The 11,569-nt window shown below is 38.5% G+C and overlaps 1 long non-coding RNA gene across 3 annotated transcripts; it reads left to right on the forward strand.

The window, feature by feature from the left end:
* Positions 1 to 11,160, forward strand: LOC104910356. 3 transcript variants are annotated; one of them, XR_792997.3, is made up of 8 exons: positions 1 to 112; positions 349 to 422; positions 1,617 to 1,687; positions 3,149 to 3,195; positions 4,046 to 4,203; positions 6,995 to 7,124; positions 9,842 to 9,945; positions 10,115 to 11,160. It is a non-coding gene; the product is annotated as an uncharacterized LOC104910356 (long non-coding RNA). The 3 variants fall into 3 exon arrangements; XR_792996.3 differs by lacking the exon at positions 3,149 to 3,195 and having other exon boundaries at positions 10,115 to 10,253; positions 10,716 to 11,160; XR_792995.3 differs by lacking the exon at positions 3,149 to 3,195.
* Positions 11,161 to 11,569: the final 409 nt, after the last annotated feature.

Consider the following 11,569-nt stretch of genomic DNA (forward strand, 5'->3'; position numbering starts at 1 on the left):
ATTGATGCGGAATACTGAGAACCAAACCAAAACAAAAAAAAATATATAAAACCATGACACACTATTTTCCATGACAGCTAATACTCCAGCAAGAAACATGAGGCTTCAAATGGTAGGAAAGGAAAAAGATTTGATCTTAGGAGAAAAAAAAACAACAGCACAAAGATAACAAGCCACAATGGAATCAATATTATTGTATTGAGAGGTTTTAAAGAATGAACTAGCTAAACACTGACTTGCTAACACTGACGCGCTCCATGGCTTTGACGTAGATGGTCATGCTGGAGGGCAGGGCACTGACTGCTCGCCCATTTGAACTTTCTGTCACTCTTGTTTTCTATGATTCAGATGTGATGGGGAATTTAACCCAAGACTGGAAGATAAGGTGAAATGGAAAACTGGAGATGATCAGATGCTCGAAGGTAACAGTCCATCAGCGCTTTCCTACCCAATGCTCCCCCCTCTATCACTGCTCACCTCTTATTCACCTTCCCGCTTCTTTCACCCGCAGTCTCTCATTTTCAGATGCTCTGCTCGCTGGCTTGCACCTCCAGCTTGATCTGGAGCAGCTGACATCCAGCACTCGGAGTTTGTGACGAGATTGGCTTAAATGGAGTCACTTCTCTAGCGATGAAACCGAGAGCAGATTTTTCAGCCCCTTCTCTCTCACACCCTCTTTTTCTCACCACTCATCCCCCTCCTGCTTTAGGGTGCTTTAATGTGATGAGGTGCTAGATACAGTCAGCCGAAGCTGCTGTTTTAGACTGGTTAGTGAGAGCGAGCTAACACATGTGTGCTGTGTATACATATTTTATTATTACCTTTCTAGCACATTCGGGTCTGTCAAAGGAAGTATGGCTTTATTTTGCAGTTTTCTGATATATTTAATGTTTTACACTTCAGGAATGCTTTATAAGTAGGGCATAAGTTGTGGGAGCAATGGAATTCAAATCAGATATACAGTCTAACTCCAAGTCCCCTATTAACTTTTTCATCTCCCTGCAGAAGTTGTTTCTGTCCATATTTTTATTTCAGCTGGGCTGAGTGGGAGAAAGAACTCTAAGGGAGGTCTTAGCAGATGGTTGTCACAAACTGCATACGGCAATTGAGAATTAGTGTGCAAGCATATGCAACCTGGTACAGTATGAAACATTCCAGCATATGAACATTGAAGTAAATCAAGCCTGGACAGGTTTTTTCATTATTATTATGAAAATTAGAACTTAGCTTTTCTTTTCTTTTGAACATACGGATCTCTGGGTTTTGCAACATATGAAGCAAATCCTGGACTTAAGCGTAACTCCTCAGAAATAGAAGTAGTTAAACTTAGTATGGATTTAGTTCACTACATTTAATGAAAAAATAAAACATGCACAAATGCAAATAATCATTGTATATATATGTACATGTGTATCTGTGAAGCACCTAATTTTATCCTTGTAGTTCCTCTTGTTCAACACGTTCTCTGAATAATCTGTGAAAGAAACCTACTGATGAAAAGGAGAAGAAACGTGGTTTCAAGAATAATAATGTGGATACATACATTGATTTTGTTGTTGTTGCTGGATATATATATATATTAATAATTATTTTGTTTTTTTTCTTTTTATTTTTAGAGAAGGAGAACCTTTTCTAGAAATACCATCTGGAACTGGAAAATATCAAGTGGAGGAGCAACCATCCCTTTGTAGGTCATGCTTTGAACAAGCAGGAGGAAGGATTCTGGGACTCTGCCTTGAGATGTGGCAATGTTTGAGCAGGTCCTTCCCTGAACAGCGGTTCAGGGAGCATCTGTTCCCCTGTGCCCTGGTTCCAAGCTGCAGGATTGACCCTGCTCTGGGCTGGTTTCACCCACCTCCCCTCAGATCCCTCCCCACCATCCTCTCTGAGCTTGGGGTGTGGAGAGGGGGGAACAGTGAAAGGATTTGGGGGCAGCTTTTACTGTGAGGGAGCCTCCTGGAATCTATGCCTCAGTTCTTCCTTAACCTTCCTGGTTGCCCTTCTCACTAAGTTATGGTAGAAAACTAGAGCTGAAATGGAGAAAGTGGAAAGAATGCAAATACTGGCACACAAGGAAACAGTGAATTACATATTGGTCGACCAAAACACAAATCAACTCAAAACTACAGGAGTCCATCAACATGCACATAAATCATTTATAACGATAATCCAAGGCTAGGTCCAAATCTCATTAAAGTATATGAATCCTTAATCTATTTTGGCAAAAAAGAGCCAATACACATTTTTTCTTTTTATCATAAATTACAGTTCTGTGGCACTGTGCAAATATTACCAAGCTGTAAGACAGCTGTGCTCCATTAAAATGTGTAATGGTCGCTGATTTCTTACAGCACATGGTCATCAGGCTGAATCTACAGCCAGTAATTAGGAAGATGAAATGTTTAATTGTGCCTTAATTTTGATAAAATTTATCTGTCACACATCCCGTAGTCAAGCAGTATGCTCACAAATCAATGTCATCAGGCCTGAGCAGGAACTGAAGCACCACACTCTTATTCCTGACAGATATATTTGAATATCAAACTGGATAAGCCACCAGACTAACAAAACAAGCAAAACTTTCCTGATGAGCATGGCTCCTGAGACTTGTCTTGCTGCCAGTGCAATAGGACACAGAGGTCAAAGTCAAAGGCGGGTAGCAGTCTTTCACCTCTCACTCTGCAAATTCCTACAGCGTAGTAGTAAGCATAAAGAAGAAATGACAAAAAACTTCTGACTTCTTGAGGGTGGAGGAGTTGGGGCAGGCAGTGGTTTTCATTCCTTTCTGTCCCTTCCCTTACTTGTTCTCCAGCTGAAAAACCATGTGAGGCACAGACAGCGTCCATTGTGTAGAAGAGATGCAATCACTCACTTCCCTGCTGGCAGTACAGCAGTGCACATTACAGCAACCAGTCATGTGCAGATTATTACCACACATATGCATTATTATTTCTTTTTTTCTTTTTTTTCTTTTTTCCTTTTTTTCTTTTTTTTTCCCTCACTAGAGTACACAAAATGGTAGGGCTCTGCCTTAGTAATGCCGTGATCCACTTTTAAAAATGCATGCTTTGCTTTTAATACATTCAAATATTGGGCCCATTTTTTCATGAATGATTTTTTTCTTTCTTTCTCATTCGCTTTGTATCAGTCTAACAGGAACAGTTACCAGGACAGACTGACTGCTTCACCATGATGGTAGGCAGAGTGGCTGCTACTCAATAATGCTTCTTAATTGTTTTCAAAGTACCTTTGTTGATATTGTCCATCTGTTCTACTGAAGACACTGTAGCATCTCAGCTACAAGGCCAAACACAGCAATGCAGGATGACTAAACATAAGCCTTCCCCTACTTGTGCAAAATAACAGCGCTCATAACTTCAGATATTCTAACTGATCCAGAAGCAAATATGTGGCCTAGACAAAATAGAGAAAGGCAGGATAAAACTGGTTCTCCTAGGGGTCACAGTCCAACTGAGACTACACAGGGTCCTTGGTGACATCAGTGAAGGTAGTAGTTATAATCTCCCTGATCTGGTGTAAAGGCACACCTAGTAGTCCCAAGCAACAGATTGTTTTTGGATCAGAACTTACTGTTCTTACAGTGCGTTCATTAGACCAAACCTCCTAGTACTGGCAATGAGGTTTCCGTTTTGCACCTAGTGAAGGATCAGTCTGGTTATGTCCCATTTTTTGTTCTGCTAAATTAGATCCCCATACATAAGACCATATATTCTGCACATAAATGTAAAGAGAAATTTTATTGAAAAGGCAGCAAAAAGGCAGTTTTGGCAGCACCTGCAATTCTCACATTTCTGATAGCCAATTCAGAGAAGCAAATGCTTTGGACTATATTCAGTCTGCTTTCAAGCCAGGGGGATTGTGTACACTGGATTGCTTACTCATTTTGGCTACCAAAGAATCAGGTGTCCATCCTAATCCTGTTTAATATGAAAACAGATTTTAATAACCCTTCCCATGAGGTCCTGTTAACCTGCTTGCTTATTATATTATTATATTTTCTGTTTTCTTATGGTTCCTACTCCAGATCCCAGAAGATTCTCTGGAATTATTGCTCAAAGGTTGCTGCTGAGGTTGTCCCATGAAACCCTGCTCTCCCCATCTGCTTAACCTTCACATGACCTCCATCTTCAGTAATTCAAATAGCTGAGGGACTAGAAAGACAACACCTCTGCAATAGAAGTTGTAAGTCATCATATGAATATGCTTGTGTCTTGGTTGTAACAACTTTGTTGTTGTTTTTCTGCTGTGAATATACAATGTGTATTTCTTATCTAAGAATGGATATCATCTCAACCTTAATCTGAAGCATGCAATATATCTGAAAAATTATTTGACTTCCATTCTACATTTTATTTATTCTTTTCTTGATTTTCATCCACAATCATTAACCAGCTTTAGCAAATGTTGGAGGATTGCAGACCTAGACTCTGTTTTCTTCAACAAGGTCTCATGTAATATTTTGATTTAACTACTGAATAGAATATTAGATTGGATTTGCAATCTAGTTAGCTAAATTAATTAGTTAAATTTCTTGAAAATCAATGGACTGTTGTTAACAGGTCAGTTGCTGTTTTTTGAATTTTTATCTTTTTCATTTACAAGTATGAATACTAATTGTACCTATCAGAGACTATCATCAAGATGTTCAACATTACATTTCCATAATGTACTGTAAACTGGAGTACACATTAAAATAAGAACAGAAAATGGAGTTAGTGAGTATTTTCACTTGACTTCCAGTAGCACAGCTCTAGCACTGTGCCATGGCTTGCACACACTGACAATGGATTTGACGATATTAACTTCATCACCCTAAAAGACTGAAAACCCTCTGCCCAGAGAGGATTTTTATTGTTGTATCACTTGCTGTGAGCAGAAGGAATTTACATATCTATCTGTTATTTATGATTTCTTTTGAGGTTATTTCTTGTGCAGCATTGACGTAGGAGAACCTGCTCACCTTCCCACATTCTTTTTCAGTGAGATGATGTTTGTAACGTACACAGTGATGCAATGTAAAAAGAATAACTATGTTTTACGCTCAACTGTCACATTTTGTGTTTCTCGGGAATCTGTGCATTAAATCTGCTTGCATCAAGTAGAAAGATCTACCATTTTTATTAATCTGTATAAACAGTGAAACTTCAAAGTCTTGCAAAAAGAAAAAAAAGTCTTAAGGCCATCTGATAATGTTATTTTCATCACCTTGCAGTTCTGTCTGCAAAAACAACAATACTCAAGGTATACAGTCAAGCTAAGCTCACTAGCTCCTTCTACTCTAGATAAAAACATGAGTACATAATTGCTGAATTTGTGCCTCTAGCCTGTTCAGAAATTTTGACATAAACAACATGAAAACAGTTGATTGATGTCAGAATGGTCAGACAGATAGGCAGGACTTTTAACAATGGAGAAAATTGTGAGCTCAGCCATTCTGTCTCCTTTGATTTTATAATTACTGTTATGCATCATTGTGATACACCCTTCCACCCCTCGTGACAAACCGTGCTTAACAAACATCAGTTTGGACTAAATGTGGGATCTTCAATTTTAAGTGCCGTATCGGAAGGCAGGATATATTTCATCACAGCTTTCGTTTCATCAGCCCCTTCTGAGATGTTCTCACTCCCCTTCATTCTTTCTTATATTTCACAACATTTCTGCTGGCTATAATAAGAAGGATTCTTCAATCATTTTTTCAGCTTTGTTCAGTTTGGTTTCTCTTCTTCAATGTTAATGAGATTACAAATTTTAACAGTGATTATGACAGTGTTAACAGCCTGTAATCTGTCAAATCCCTCTGAAGTCTGTTTTAACTAAGGTTTTTTATATTTCTATATTTACTTTGTCAATTGTATCGATTTAATGCCTGCTTGTATCTTGCAAACAAAATCTTTTTATTATCAATCCAAATTTCGAGATCTTTGGGGCAGTCAAGCAAAAAGTTATAAATTCGTCCTAAGGTAATCAAATATGCAGATAACACTGCTCTTAGAGTTAGTCTTATCAGATGACAGTCCTAAATTCTCTTTTCTTGTTCATTTGCTAGCTTGTTTTTTCCCCCAGACAATCTACAACAGAGGGCTTTATTGGCATTATTTTCGACTCAGCATATACAAAGTCAGTTTCTTAATTGAACTTCTAGATCTACCTAAATAATCTGTAGCTGTTACCTCAGTGTAACATGATAACACACAAGCAGTCTCACTACTTTAACTATCTAATTCTCTGAGAAGTGACAAAGATTATTTTATATTAATTTACATTGCAATAACTATCAGCACTGAATAATGAAAAACATCTGCCTACATTAGACAGCTCACAGCCTGGACTTCTGAAGTGATGAAACAAATGATGAAGTGAGATAAATAGATCTGTGTAAGTGAGGGATAAAGCAGGAGGGAATGGAAAAAATAAAAATGTTTTGCCCTGTAAAAAATAGGCTATTCTCCCTCTGCTTAGTCCTTGTCAACTGGCATCCTTCTGCTGACACCATTAAAAACTAATTGTAAATATGAACTTACAGGAGTATAACAGCAGATTCCAGGATTTAGGCAGAAGCATTTACCTAAGCATAGTGAGTGTCAATAAGGCAGTAATTATGTTCTCTATTAAAATCTATGATGTATTTGAGATGCATTGTTTCAAACCAACATTCTGGTTATCCTTCTGAACTCCAAACTGTAAATTCCTTCTGATATTACAGATCTTACATTTAAGATATAAGATCTTAAATCTGATCTTATAATTATAATTTTGATTATTCTACAATACAATTAAGGTCAAATTTAACTCTTTAAACTATGTCTGCACAACATTATATTACAGTTTCATTTTGCACTGGGAACAATAGACGTGAAATTCATCAAATACAGACTTGAATACATCAGACCGAACAGGGCTGGCTTGGGTTGATTTGTGCCCGTTAATCTTGCTTGCCTATTATGTCTCTTCCCTCTTTCTTTTCCTCCAGCCATACAACTGGCAGAATATGAGAACACTGTCATTCCCATGTGGAGCTCCTACAACGTCAACGTGATGCCAGTGGACATAGCAAGCTGCCTTAAATACCAACTGCAGAAACACCATAGCACTATTAGCTGGTAAAGTTAAGAATTAATGCTCATCTAGTTTTTGTGTTTGTAAAGGGAAAAGTAAGATGCTACACTGTCCTCATTGATTTTCACATGTTAAAAACCTGCAAATTAATAAACAGTAACATTCTACAAACCTACATTTCATTTGGTACTAACTGAGCCAAAAAAGTCATTAGAATTCACTGAACATGCTAAAGATTCTGACAAATTCTTCAAATGATCACCTGAAAAATAATAAATATCACAGCAAATATCACAGTGATTCTGCAGAGCAGTGCATTATTTTGCTGAAATATCAGTGGAAGGAAAACTTGGAAGCTTTAGCCCTCATCTTCTGGAGGTCTTTTAAGACAGTTTTTTCTGTAAGACCTCAAAAAGTCAGGAAGTCACTAGAATGAGGATTAAATGCAAAGATGTGGATGCAAAAGGAGGAAAGCACATTTTAAAATTATTTAGAAGGAAAAGAAGGTGATGTTTGCATTAATCTATTTATTCATTCTACAGTAGCTTTTTAATGTTTTCCTCATCCATATTCTTTGTTTTTTGCTTTAGATACAATACTGCTATTAAGCTAATACTTGAAAAATACTACTTATAATTAGCCTCCTCTTTTTGTCTATGAATTTTTTACTTACCTAATCAGGGAGAAGGAATAATGCAATGTAATTAGAAAACCGTGACACCCCCAAAGAGGGAGAAAGTATTTCCAATAATTTGCATTTACACAAATAACTTTTGCTTTATACTGTATCAGCAAGCAGCATTTCATGTGCTGAACAAATCCTGAAAACAACAACTGTTCAGAGCAAGACCCTTAAGAAAAAAGAGGTGAAGTTGAATATATTTTCAATATAAACAGTTTATCTATCTCTATTTAGGATTTATTTCTTAGCACCCTGGTTTAGAAAGCTATAAGCCAATATTTGGTTGTATTCCAACAACATCCCACATCCCCCAGGCAGATGACTTTACATTTTAATGAATTAATATATTTTAAAACAAAAGCCCCACATGATCCTATAAAAATCTCTGTCAAACAAGAAGCCCTTATTCCTACTGCAGTGTTTGTAGTCCTGCAGAGGAAGGTGAAGAGAAAACTATTTTTAAAGAACACACTTCAGGATTTTCTGGATTATCAGGACCTGGCACAAACCCAAATATCTGAAAGCTGCTTCCTTAGAAAAATGGGCTCCTTAGTATGACAGCGGGAACAAAGCCTCATCTCCAGCCTGCGTAACTTTGTGTCCATCTGGACGGTGGCCACAGCGGTGAGTGACAGGCCTTAATGGAGGAGTGGGTGCAACCTAAGGTCCCCACTCGAGTGAGCTCATGGTAAGGCATCTTGGCAGAAAGGCTCCACTCGGGCCAGCCAATCTGCCTCTCCGCAGTTGTATGGGCTCCATACCATAACACCACAAGCTGCCACACCATCACCTTCACTGCTCTTCCATGGAAACGCGTGCCTGAGCCCTGCCATGCCTCTGCTCTGGAGCTTTACCCTGATCATACAGTGCTGACTGGATTTGTCCTAGAAAAGGACAAAAATCTTCAGACCTGTTGGACTGTTTGTTGTGAGCTCTAAGGACTGAAAATAAGCAGTTAAATACAGACATCGTGGAAGCTCCTCCATGGTATCTATAATGCAATATTTAATTCATACCGTATCATAAGACAGCATCTAAATTTGTAAGCTGCTATGCCAACGCTCCATTTCCCTACCCAGCAGTGTTCTGGGAACTTGTACGTCTCTACCATATAAATCTAGCACTGCTATCAGGGTGCACTGTTAGCCTCATCACACACGCAATAACTGGCTTTTGTTTGAGCTACTTGGACCAGAAAAAAACTTCTCCTGCGCTGACCCTGGGCGCCAGCCATATTGAAGAATGAAGGGTTGTTGGCCTGCAGTGCCAACATACTCCACCTTCACGGGGAGGCCGTGCCCCTCACGCTCCAGCAATGCCAGACGGCACTTGGATGAGGCGGGCTGGGTCTGGCAGGTGGCAGCACAGGAGGTAGTAAGTGAGAGCAGCACAGCATAACTAGCTGTAGCGTAGCCGCAGAATAATATCCTCGCGTCCTCAAAACTGTAGGAGTGTTTTTGACTTTGTCTGCTTCCAATACCTGACAAATATAAGATCATGGCTTCTGGCAAAAAAAAAAAAAGGCAAATTGGTATCCATGCCAATAAGGCTGCCACTGATGGGAGGAGGTGTCACGCACCCTCTCCCAACAGGTGGACCATTGACTTCAAGATGGCATCAACTCCTTTCTACTTTACACCACAGAGAGATACTTTGTCAGACAAATCTTCCTTTTTTTTTGTAATGGGAAGAACAGTGTGATATGTTAAGTCCTGCGCTGGTTTTGCTGCTTTAACAACTTAAGGTAAAGGACTCTTTATTCCTAAGATACATTGATTCTAAGAATTGTAGAGCTGGAGAAATGAGTGAGCAAAAATTACAGTGTGAGAGCAAAGGCAGTTGAGCCTATAAGCACTGAGCCCAAACACAGCCAGAGAACTTCACTGCGCAATAAAAACCTATGAATAATTAATTTCAGTAGCTGAAATGAAGATTGGTTTTTGAAAAGCTGTTTTTGGTACCAAAAATAGAAATACTGTGGTCTAAAAATGTCATAGTGAACACATTTTACCAAAATCACCAAACCCCTGTTTCTAACAGTGAGTACTTCAGTGTCTTTTTTTTTTTTCCAATGGCCAGAAAATTCTTGACTCTACCAGCTAGTTCAAGAGCAAGTCTGAAGCAGGGGTTTGCACTGTGCAGGCTGTATCTATCCCATAGGCAACTGCGACTGTGGCTCATAGGTAAGTGTTCCAGAAGGTGAGATTAAGCAAATGGCTCTAAACTTCAGTGACACATACTGTTCTTTTGGCTGCATGCCTAAAAGCAAAGAGTTTGTGTGTGTGTGTTTAAAAAAAGGTTGCAAATTCATCTAATTATGTTGATATTTACATTCTTTCTGTGTTTTACAAGTCTTCCAGATGAATTTGGCTATTCACTTGGCTAAGCAATTTGGCCAACACAATTGTGAGATGTTGAAGAGCAAGCAACATGGTCAGAAATGTGCAAGTGAAATAATACCACAACAAGTGACACCTCCTGTTTACATCAGGTAACAGAGAAGAGCATCGGTCAGTGGGGACTGCTGGGCACCCCACGTAATCTCATTGACCAAAATGAGTGGTCTAAGGGCTCTTTCATCCTGTAATTTGGCAACTAGAGCAAAGAAAATGGCACTGAATGGAAAAGCCAATTTCTGGTTTTCTTGATGCGAAGAGTTCTCCCAGAAAGTCTGGTCCAAGCACAACAACAATCACAAATATGCCAGTGAATGCTCTGCTGGGGAGTTTGCCCAAAAAACATTATAAGGCCCAGATGAACATCATCCAGAGAAATTCTGTTTTGTTCTAAAAAATGTTAGTGAAACAAAGACTGGCTATTGTTTTCATCATTGTGCTGCTCATCTATTCTGCTTTCACTTGCAAGCTTCCACTGGTATCAACTGTTTTTGTTTGTTTGTTTGTTTGTTTGTTTGTTGCATTTGAGTGTACCATATTATTCTTTCCTTTCATAGTCCTGAAACATTCAACAAACAAGAAAGCATGAGGAAGTATTTTTCTCTTTGAGGAAGCAACAGAGAACAAAAGAGGGATAAAGAAAAAAAAAAAAAGACAAAAATCAATTTGACCATCATTTTGGAATATCACTCAAATGTGAACAGAGTAGAAGAAAAGGTTAAAGCCCATAGCAGTTAGAGATCTAGTGTGCAGCTCTAGGCAGACTTTTGTATGCTTCTTGTACTTTACACTTCTGCCTTCTGAATCCTTCTGCTGGTAAGTATATATTATTATCAACTTCTGTGTTACCATGGAGAAAAGGAGACACAGTGAAAGAACAAACATGAAAAAACAATGATACTGAAGAGAAACAAAAATCACTGGTTATAGGAAAAGACAGAATCTACCTGTAAAGATACAACAACAACAACAACAACAAAAGAAAAGAAAGAAAAAAAAAAAGGGAGGAAGAAAAAAGAAGACTATTTTTAGTGGATAATTGGCACTGGAGGATATTTTCAAAGTGGTAGAAAAAATATTTTCACACTGGGAGAAAGGCATTTCTGAAGAAATTCACAACAGCTATGTAATTGTGGCTTTGGCTAAACCACGTTTCTGTTCTGGAGAAAGACTCTAAAAAAGCATACAATATTCCTCTGGAACTTTTGCCTACAAGAAATGTAAACCAAACTTCTTCAGTTCCTCAGTAAGAAGACACAAGAATTTATTGTTATTTTAAAAATAAGCACTGTGTTCAGTTTTGGGCCCCTCACTACAAGAAAGACATTGAGGCTCTGGAGCATGTCCAGAGAAGAGTAACAGAGCTGTGAAGGGTCTGGAGCACAAACCTTATGAGGAGTGGCTGGGGGAA

The sequence above is a fragment of the Meleagris gallopavo genome, chromosome 3 (assembly GCF_000146605.3).
Source record: "Meleagris gallopavo isolate NT-WF06-2002-E0010 breed Aviagen turkey brand Nicholas breeding stock chromosome 3, Turkey_5.1, whole genome shotgun sequence".
NCBI lineage: Eukaryota > Metazoa > Chordata > Aves > Galliformes > Phasianidae > Meleagris > Meleagris gallopavo.